The 10,752-nt window shown below is 44.8% G+C and overlaps 1 pseudogene; it reads right to left on the bottom strand.

The window, feature by feature from the left end:
* Positions 1-4,265, bottom strand: part of LOC100965896 — a 23,684-nt pseudogene extending 19,419 nt beyond the window's left edge.
* Between the last annotated feature and the right edge of the window lie 6,487 nt (positions 4,266-10,752).

Here is a 10,752-nt window from a genome sequence, read left to right as displayed (position 1 = left end):
ATCAATTGAGGGGATCATTTGGTCTTTGTTTTTTAATTTGTTTATGTGGTGAATTACGTTTATAGATTTATGTATGTTGAACCAGCCTTGAGATCCTGGGATAAAACCCACTTGGTCATGGTGTATAATTTGTTTGATGTGTTGCTGGATTCTGTTTGTTAGTATCTTGTTGAATATTTTCACATTAATATTCATTAAAGATATTGGTCTATAGTTTTCTTTTCTTGCTGGGTCTTTTCCTGGTTTGGGGATCAAGGTAATCGTTGCATCATAGAATGTGTTGGGTAGTATTCTGTCTTTTTCTATATTTTGAAAAAGGTTAAGTAGTATGGGTATTAGCTCTTCTTTAAACATTTGGTAGAATTCTGACGTGAAGCCATCTGGTCCCAGGCTTTTCTTTTTAGGGAGATTTTGTATGGTTGATGCTATTTCAGACCTTGATATAGGCCTGTTCAACATTTCCACTTGTTTCTGACTAAGTCTTGGAAGGTGACGTGCTTCCAAGTATTGGTCGATTTCCTTCAGATTTTCATATTTCTGGGAATAAAGTTTCTTGTAGTATTCATGGAGGATTTCTTGGATTTCTGAGGGGTCTATTGTAATTTCATCTTTACCATTTCTAAATTGATGAAATTAGAGATTTAACTCTCTTTTTCTTGGTTAGGTTGGCCAACGGCTTTTCTATTTTATTGACCTTTTCATAAAACCAACTTTTTGACTTGTTAATCTGTTGTATAATCTTTTTGTTTTCAATTTCATTTAATTCTGCTCTAATTTTGGTTATTTCTTTTCTTCTGCTGAGTTTCACATTGGCGTGTTCTTACTTGTCCAGTTGCTTGAGGTGTCCCATTAAGTTGTTAACTTCTTCTCTTTTTGTTTTCTTGAGGAATGCTTGCAGTGCTATAAATTTTCCTCTAAGGACTGCCTTTGCAGTATCCCAGAGGTTCTGATAACTTGTGTCTTCATTGTTGTTTAGTTCCAAGAATTTTTTAATTTCCTTCTTGATCTTGTCTCTGACCCAACTATCATTGAGCATAAGGTTATTTAGCTTCCACATTTTTGTTTGGGTCTGCAGATTCCTGTTGTTGCTGACTTGAACTTTTATTCCGTGTTGGTCTGAGAAGATGCAAGGAATAATTTCTATTCTTTAAATTTGCTGAGGTTAGACTTGTGACCTAAGATGTGGTCCATTTTAGGGTATGTTCCGTGAGCTGATGAGTAAAATGTGTACTCAGTTTTATTAGGGTTAAATGTCCTATAGATGTCTGTTAAATCCAAATGCTGAATGGTTAAATTTAAATCCAAAATTTCTTTGCTAAGCTTCTTGTTCAAGGATCTGTCCATCACTGCCCAAGGGGTATTAAAATCTCTGACTATGATGGAGCTGGGAGTAATCAAGTTGCTCATGTCTATTAGAGTATCTCTTATAAATTGAGGTACATTCTGGTTGGGTGCATAAATATTGATCATTGAAATCTCATCATATTGAGTATTATCCTTCACAAATAAAAAGTGACCATCTTTATCCTTGCTTAGTTTTGTTGATTTAAAGCCTATCGTATCTGCGAATAAAATTGCAACACTTGCTTTTTTCTGCTTTCCATTAGCCTGGAATATAGATGACCTCCCTTCACCCGGAGTCTATGCTTGTCTTTCAAAGTAAGGTGAGATTCTTGCAGCAGATATCTGGCCTGAGTTTTTGTATCTAGTCAGCCAGCCTATGCCTCTTTAGAGGGCAATTTAAGCCATTCACATTGATTGATAATATTGATAAGCCTGGTATAATTTTGGGTATCGAGTTTTTTGAAGGTTCAGTGGACATCTTTGATCTTTTTCCCACTGTGGAGATTGGAATTTGATAAAAATTTTCTGGGTGGGTTTATTTATGTGGTGGAGGAATGCACTGGTCATTATGGAGGATAGGTCTGAGGATATCCTGGAGGGCTGGTTTAGTTATGACAAATTTCTTCAACATGTGAATGTCTTTAAAGTATTTAATTTCTCCATCATGAATGAAACTCATTTTAGCTAGATACAGGATTCTGGGTTGAAATTTGTTTTATTTTAGGAACTTGAAGTTCGAGCCTGAAAGGTTTCAGCTGAGAGATCTGCAGTCATTCTAATATTCTTCCCCTTGTAAATTAAGGTTTACTTGCATCTAGCTGCTTTCAGGATTTTAACTTTCATGTTAACTTTAGTGAAGTTGATTATGATATGCCTGGGGGATGTCTGGTTGTCTCCTGGGTGCATGCCACCAAGGCCCCGGGAAGCGGGGACGGGGGACAGGGCAGTGCAGCTGTCCCCGGCGGGAGTCAGTCATGGTTGCACACCATCAAGGCCCCGGGGAAGGTGGGACACGGTCGCTGGAATTATGCAACCATCCCGGTGGGAGTCAGTCATGGTCGCCTGCCGCCAAGGCCCTGGGAAGCGGGGACAGCAGCTGGGGAGACAGCTGGGCGCAGAATGCGTTGGCTGGTGGGATCAGTCCGCACAGAGAAAATGTGGATCAAGCAGTTCTCCCAGTGCAGGACCGGGACAGGGACTTCGTCCCACAAGGGTGGGGGGATGTTGCTCTTAGGTCTCTTCTTGCTGTCTCTGTGGGCAAGGAGGAGGGTGGACTGGAAACTCAAATGGCAGTGCAAATGCCAGTTCCACTTTTCTGCCTGGGGGAGGGTGTTCGGAGTCTCAGTAGGGTCCCTCTCGTGGAGTGAGAGAATAGGTCCTTAGTTTATTGGTCGCCTGGAGGAGACTCAGAGGGGTGGCTGAAGAGAAAACAAACGAAAAGCACACCTTTCTTGGGGGAGGGGATGGACACTTTTCCTTGGGGGGTGTATTATGTTCTTGTAGATTGCCTTCTAGGAGTTGCCACTTGCCTCAGCAGAGGTGTCCTGCCAGTATCAGTCTTCTTTCTCAGCTAGACTCCCAGTCTTTTACTTTGTTGGGTGTTTTCTGGACTTTATCCTTTCCTCTGGATGGGGGCTTCTGTTGGAGGCTGGTACCTATCAGCCATCTTGACCCCTTCCCCTACTGATGGATTTTTAATGTGGAACTTCTAGGGAGGTGTTTGGAAACCTAATGAAAGTGAAGTGATTTTGAGAACACTCTGGCAAACCAAAGATTCCTAAAAACAATTTTGAAGTAGGTGCCGCATAGCCTACATGAATCTGGCTCTCTCCCTGTGTGGTGCTCTAAAAAGTAACTAAAGCCTTCCTCATTTCTGTTTTTGAAATTTCATGTAAAATAGGCCATTAATAAATTTTATCATGGAATCATCCAACTCTAACTCTGGATTTTAGTGTCCTAGTACAGGTCTCTCTTCTGAACTTAAAAGTCATTATTTCATAATCTTTTCCCACTCTTTCTGTGTTCAGTAGGAACTTTGACAACTGAATCCTGTCCCAGGTCTACAAATTAATTATATACTAGTTGTATGAGTTCTTTCATGTCTTTGACATGAACTAGGGTGAAAGAAGGCCTTCCCACATTTCTTACATTCATAAGGTTTTTGTCTGGTGTGAATTTTTTATGTATTTGAAGGGACTTGGCAGACCTGAAGGCATTACCACATCGTTTACATTTATAGGGTTTCTCTCCTGTGTGACTCCTTTCATGTCTGTTAAATGACCTAACAGAATGGAGTATTTTACCACATTGATTACATTCATAGGATTTCCCTCCTGTGTGAATTCTTTCATATATTTGAAAGGAAGTGGAACTGATGACTTTACCACATTGCTTGCATTCACAATGTTTCTCACTAATGTGAGTCCTTTCATTATAAAGAAAGAAACTGTCATAATGGAAGGCTTTCCCACATTACTTAGATTCATAGGGCTGACAGTATTAGGAAGATTGGCCAGTTGAGTACTCAAGGCACTCAAACTACTCAACCCAGGATCTTTCAATCACTTTTCTGGCACCCCTTCTAGTCTGAAACCTTTGAAGCCTGCAGCATGAGAATTAGGACTGGGCAGGATTGATGGGCTTGGACTGAGTTGTGGTATTAACTGTAAAATTCTGTTTAGAGAACCCATGGGCACACTGCCTTGCCCACACTGGAGATTCTCCCCACTCTGCATTAGAGGATATGGGGTAGAGCTACAGCTTGGAGACTGAACCACAGAGGCAGCTGGAGAAGAGTTAGGAATGGGGCTGAAGTTCTGGTGAAACTGCATGGGGGACCTCACAGGAATCTCAGGGTGACTATACTGCCCCACTTGGCTTTTCAGGGGCAGCTTGGTGGCAGTGTTGGGATACTGCATCATGTACCGAGGGGGATGTTGTTGCTGCTGCTGCTGTCACCCCTGCTGGGTCCCTTGTGGAATCTTTGCCTGTTCAAAATTCTTCATGGATTGAGGCTGATAGCTGTAATTCGACTGTGTGCTGTAAGCCTGTGCATTAGAATCCACATTATGTCCTTCATACTGAGATCTGGCATTCACACTGTAACTGCCATCATAGCTCTGTTCAGACTGAGTAAAACACTGTGGTGAAGGGAAGGAGGAGGAAGAAGAGGAGGAAGCAGAAGACTGGTAGTGTTGGCCAACCTGACCCACTCCTAATTGGTAACCAGCAGCAGAGGATGGCAGAGTTGAGGGCTGCTGCATTGGCTGGAGAGGGGACAAGCTGGATGCTGGCTGCCTTGCAGCTTGTGGTAGAGGCTAATGGGATTGGTAAAGCTATTGTCTCAACTGCTGTACTTGTGCTGCTGCTGCTGGCTAGAAGCCTATTGTTGGTACTGAGCACTCCCTGGAGAGAAAGGTCCTGTGTAATCCTGCTGATAATGAGAAACACCACTGTTGTGACTCGTGGGGCCCCTGTGGCCCTGGTCTCAATCACAGCAGGAAGGAACCAGGCATGACACAGATTAGAAGTACAAGCTTGTAGGAGGTGGGCTAGCCCTTCTTAGCAGGGTAGCCCTGAGCAACCTCCGCACTAGCCTTTTATTGAGACAGTACAATACAGGTGAGGGGAGTAATTAACAAATGACTATGTGCTAAAGGCTTGGGCTCTTTCTCCACAAAGAGCACAAATGACCTGAAGTCCACCCCTCAGCTGCAGATCATCTTGCTCAGAGGTCGTCTGACTCTTGGCATCCCCTACACACCACCAAGAGCAGAGTGCTGTGCTTGAAATTGGCCCACACGACCGTCACTCCCATACTGATTGCCAAAGCTGCTTCCCTGGGGTGGTCCATAGCTCTGTACAGGCCCAGAAGGCCTTCGCTGAGGGGACTGTGGGGTTCCTGTAGCCACATGGTCTTTGTTGCCTGCCATGTGGTAAAAATCTCCAGTCTCTTTCCTGAAACCTGGTAACCTTGGTGGCCAGAGGTTTCACTAGCTATTGCTGCAGCAGCAGCTGCTGCTCCTTGTCATCAACCACCACTGCCACTGCCACCACTACAACTACCTGTGCCCCCCCTATTCCGGAACATCTGGGCCTGACGAGGGCTGAAGTCTTCTATCTGGGATGAGCTATATACCTCTTATGGGTAGCTCTGCTGGTTTCCGTGGTAACTGCTTTGCTCTCAAAAGGACTACATACTGTTCAACAGCACAGAAGCAGGCCAACAGCCCTCCTGCGGGAGAGCCCCCCCCCCACAGGGAGTGGGAGGGGAGGGAGCAGGTGGCTGCAGCCAGTGGCGCTGAGTAGGGTGAGGGTGACTCCACAGCCTCCAGCTCGGGTACCCTGGCCACGGTGGGCAGCCTGGGGGTCGGGGCTCCTCAAGGCTTACTCTAGCCTGCCTGTTCTTTTCTTGGTCAGGCGCACCTCAGGGTAGGCTCCCCTGGTGGAGGCCGCTGCTGCCTTACAGGGATCTGCATTATTTTTGTAGTTTTTTTTTTTTTTTTGGTGTGTGTATATGTTGGGTTTCTATTTTCCTTTGTATTTCATTGTGCTTCCCTACAATCCATAATTAAAATTCTTTTTTTATTTTTGAGACAGAGCCTCAAGCTATCGCCCTGGGTAGAGTACTATGGTGTCACAGCTCACAGCAACCTCCAATTCTTGGGCTTAGGCGATTCTCTTGCCTCAGCTTCCCGATTAGCTGGTACTACAGGTGCCCGCCATAATGCCTGGCTATATTTTGGTTGTAACTGTCATTGTTTAGCAGGCCAGGGCCGGATTTGACCTGCCAGCTCTGGTGTATGTGGCTGGTGCCTTAGCCCCTTGAGCTACATACACCAAGCATGTAATTGAAATTCTTTATCATCATTTTAATGTTCTTATTTTGTTTGGTTTCCATTGTTACAGAGTTATTTTTTTCTTTTGGGGGTGTCCTTTTGGTCTGATTTTTCATGTTTGCAGTGTTCTTTCATTAATTCTCATCTGGAGAAAGTGTTGGTTGTCATTTTTGGATTTTCTTTTACTTAGATAATGGCACACCCTGTTTAATCTCTGAGACATTAAGTGTACTTGTGGGTGAGAGTCAAACACACCCTGTGTTTTAATGAGTCAGTAATGCTGTAATGGACATGCAAATTTGCCTTCCTGTCAGTAGGTGGCGCTTACTAGAAGGTACAAGTTGCAACATTTTTGGGTCCTGTGACTGGCTCTAGTTTCTCAGAAGTACCTTATTGTTCTAGTTGGTGGCTGAATCAGTTGATCCTTGCCATAGCACAGGTGGGTGGGGAAGTACAACTGAGTGAGGGTATGTTGGGTGAACATGCCTTCAGGTTGAGCTCCTCCATGACTATGATGCAGACCAGGAGGTTCCCAGCCCAGGATCCCAGTCCAAGCTGAGAGCATCACCTTCCTTTGGGGTTAGGGGTACCCCACAAGCCCTCTGTGCCTAGGATTCACACTGCACTCTCTCCCCGGATCTGTCCTTGTGGGCACCCTTGCCTGCCAAGACTAATTTACAAATCTCATCTCTGTGCCCCCACAGGATGCAATAGACATTGCGGGTACAGAATATGAACTGCTAGCCTATCCTGAGTCCCCAAAGATTAATCCCTGACCATGTCAGTAAGAAATACTCTGGTCCTGAGTTGCCCATGGGGTCCCCAAGCTGGTTCAGTGTCCTCCCACTTTGGGGTGTGCCCCACTGTGATGGAGTCATCAGGCAAGCAATACCTGGGATGGCCAGTGGGCAGAGAGCTCACAGTCCAAGCACCCCTCAGTCTGTTATAGGACCTCTAGAGGAAAGGTCTGAGCCCCACTCTCTGTGGAAGCCTCAATGTGATGGCTCAATTGTCTCTTTCTGAGTAGCCATAGGTAGGGGAGGGGAAGCAGAGAAAAAGAGCCTGAATGGAAGAAAGCTAGCACTCTGGTAGTGCCTGTCCCTCTCTGTAAGTGGCTGCCTGCCCAAAATGGCTAGGCACTGGAGTCATACAGATCACCTAGAACCTACTGGATGCCTGTGGCTCCTACAGTCTGGGCCAAAGTTATGAAATGTCTGTTTGGGAATGAGGAAGACAAAACCTGGGGAGTTGAAGCCCTGTGGGAAGTACAAGGGCACATGGTGTGTAGTGAAGCAATATGGTACCTGCCATCCTGGCTTGGGTCTGTGGAGATGGGAGGTGCCCCAGGAGGCTTGGAGCCTGCTGCTCTGTCAAGAAGTTCCTAGCTCATTGGTGGCAGCAGCCTCTGGGCTTGTGTGGGCAGAAAGTCTCTCCAGAAGCTCAGAAACCCACTGACAGAGATGTGAGGGAGAAACACTGTTATACCTGTCCTTCTCAATGGGCTCTAACCCTCTCAGGAGTTAATCTCTGTGGATAGCTTGTTCCTTTGTGTTTTGCTCCAATTTTTTTCCCTCAGAATTTCCTGAAGGTTCTGACAACCTTCCCTCAGATGTACACCTTATCTATGTTTGTCTAATTTGTTAACTTTTTTTCTCTTTCATTGAAACCTTTTCCTTCTTACTGAGATGTGGCAATTGGTGTCCCTGGTTCGTCACCTTAAGTGAAAAACAAAAAACACATATTTGTCTTTTCAACTTTCTTTTGTATTTCATTGAGCATTCCTTATAATCCATATCTTAAATTCTTTCTATCATTTTGGTTCATTGCTAGAGAGCTGGTGTGCTCCTTGAGGGTGGTTTGTTACACTCTTATTTATTCATACTGCCAGAGTTCTTATGCTAATTCCTTTTAATCTGGAGAAGCTGTCACTTATTTTTGCATTTATTTTTGTTTGATAGGATTTTTTCCACACTCTTGAGGGTGTGACTATAGTTTATGTTGGATAGAGTCCTTCGGCTTTGCTTCTAGGTGCCTTCAGGGGGATTGGGTGTTGTATAATTTTTTTGATAGCCCTAGTGTGGTTTTTCAAATGATAGTTATTTGTAGGTTGTAGTAGCAGTGTACTAGGTGTGTGAGCAGACTCACTGCCTCTTGCAGAGATGGGGAGAAAAAGGTCTCTGGAACCGTATCTCATTCCCTGCCACTGTTTACTTCTATCAGCATGGATTGTATTGGGTTGTACATTTCACCTTCCAGGCCAGTAAGTGGTACTTGCAGGGAAGAGCCGGCTGAGCTATATACAACCGAGTCAGCACATGTTAAAATGGGCTGTGCATGTTGACCTCCTAACCAGTAAGTGGTGCTTCTAAGAGAGGTAGCTACACTGGTGACAGTGGGATCTGTACTTGGTCCTTGTTAGTCAGGAAAAGTACTGGGACATCGAAGACAATGAGTGTCACCTCCTAGGGGTTTCTGGCCTATATTTTGCCATCAACAATGGTGAAGGAACAAAGCCAGGCAGGACTGGGTTAGGCAAGCCTACAAAGTTAGGCACAAGGACTGACTCCCCATGGGGGTCAGGAGGCACCTCCCAGGATGCTAAAGTAAACTTCTAGGGAGGAGGAGAAGTTCTTCCACACCAAAGTGCCTACATGGAGGTGGGGCAGAGGGATATCCTGGAATTCACAGTTTAGATAGTAGTAGGGCCTGCTCAGCTCCCATATCACTTACCTGGCCAGTTGCAAGCAGTCTGCATTTAGGTCATAATGCTGCCCCAGGCTGTGAGACTTCCTTTTTGGGGCAGAGAATGTGGCTTTTAGGACACAGCCATTCCTGGCTAGTCCTGCAAAAGGAAAAATTACCCAGCTATCACACTGCAGCATGAACTCACACCACATTCTCTTAAGTTCTGACCATGGGGGCCCCTTCCCCACTTGAGATCAGATCTCAAGTCTCACTCCTGTGTCTCTGAATGGCATGATTGAGTACTGGGGGCATGAGACCATGTCAGCAGACCTATCCTCATGCCCCCTGAATTTAAACACTGTCTGTGATAGGGAGACACAGTCTGGTTTCTGGCTACTCATGAAATACTCGGGCAAGTCAAGGAGAGTTGTGCTGTGGACCTTCCATGGGAGGAATCAGGTGAGTAGTGTTAGGGGTTGCTGACAGACATGGGTTATGTGGTCAGAACATACCTTGGTCCTGCAATACATTACAGTTGAGGCAGTAGAACTTGTCTTTTGGGATCTGTACTTGCTCCTTGTTAGGAAAAGTATTGGGACATCCAAGACAATGAGTGTCACCTCCCAGGGGTTTCTGGCCTATATTTTGCCATCAACAAAGGTGAAGGAACAACGCCAGGTGAAAGCACCCAGGTTTCCATCTTCCTCCCTGCCATGGTAGCCTCCAGTGGCAGCAGTAGCCTCAGGGCTGGACTCATTGCCTTAGGTTCCATAATGGGACCATGCTGCAGTTGCCCAGTGCTCAAAGTGTAAAATTTCATGTGAATTTGAGCAGTGTCTCTGCATGTTCTCCAGGCAGCTCCTCATGCCATACCGGAAGCCTGTAGAGATCAGTGAGCTTTCCTGTAACTGATATTATAAAGGTCCATGCTGGAAGTATAGAGTCCTGAGGGATCTCTCAGGCCCTGGGGGCTGCTCAGGGCTCCCAGCAATCCCAAGCTGGCAACCCCTCTTCAACTTCCTTTACCCTTGGTATTTCCTGTCATGGCTGTTACATTTTAGCATTATTTCCTAGATTGTCGCAAAGTCTGGATATCTTCCCAATATTTTGGTTTCTCTTTGGATGCAGTTGGGGCATACCTCTTAGTCAGTCAGTCATCTCAAACCCTTTCCTGACAATACATTTTAAGCATAGGCAAGTTAAAGTTCAAAGACATTAGCATGCAGATTGCTGAGCTTGAATCAGAACATTAAATTTGGGTTGATCTTTGGACAAGACATCATTGGACAGCTGATTAAATGTCTAAATTCTGACTTTTTGTTTAATAGATATAATAATTGAAAGATTTCAATTTCAAGTATTCCCTAATTCACATTGCAAGACAAAAACACTTGAAAGTCACCAAGGTTTTGAGTTAAATTCTACCTGTTGTAAAACATCTACCCTATGATGAATAGGCCTTTTGTTTTATGCTTTGAGACAGAGTCCCACTCTGTTGCCCCAGGCTAGAGTGCTGTGGCATCACCCTAGCACACAGCAACTTCAGACTCCTGGGTTCAAGCAGTCCTCTTGTCTCAGCCTCTCATGTAGCTGGGACTACAGGTGCCTGCCATAGTGCCTGGGTCATTTTTCTATTTTTAGTAGAGATAGGGTCTTTTTCCCAGGATAGTATCTAACTTCTTCTTCTTCTTCTTTTGTTTATTTATTTTTTTGAGATAGTCTCACTATTTCGCTCTCAGTAGAATGCTGTGGCATCAAAGCTCACAGCAATCTCAAACTCTGGGGTGTAAGCAGTTCTTTTGCCTCAGTCTCCCAAGTAGCTAGGACTATAGACACCTGCCACAATGCCTGGCTATTTTTTTGTTGTAGTTGTCATTATTGTTTT

Source organism: Otolemur garnettii, unplaced genomic scaffold, assembly GCF_000181295.1.
Source record: "Otolemur garnettii isolate 467f Iridium unplaced genomic scaffold, OtoGar3 scaffold00192, whole genome shotgun sequence".
In the NCBI taxonomy this organism is placed as follows: Eukaryota; Metazoa; Chordata; class Mammalia; order Primates; family Galagidae; genus Otolemur; species Otolemur garnettii.
This window is presented reverse-complemented; position numbering and strand designations above follow the sequence as displayed.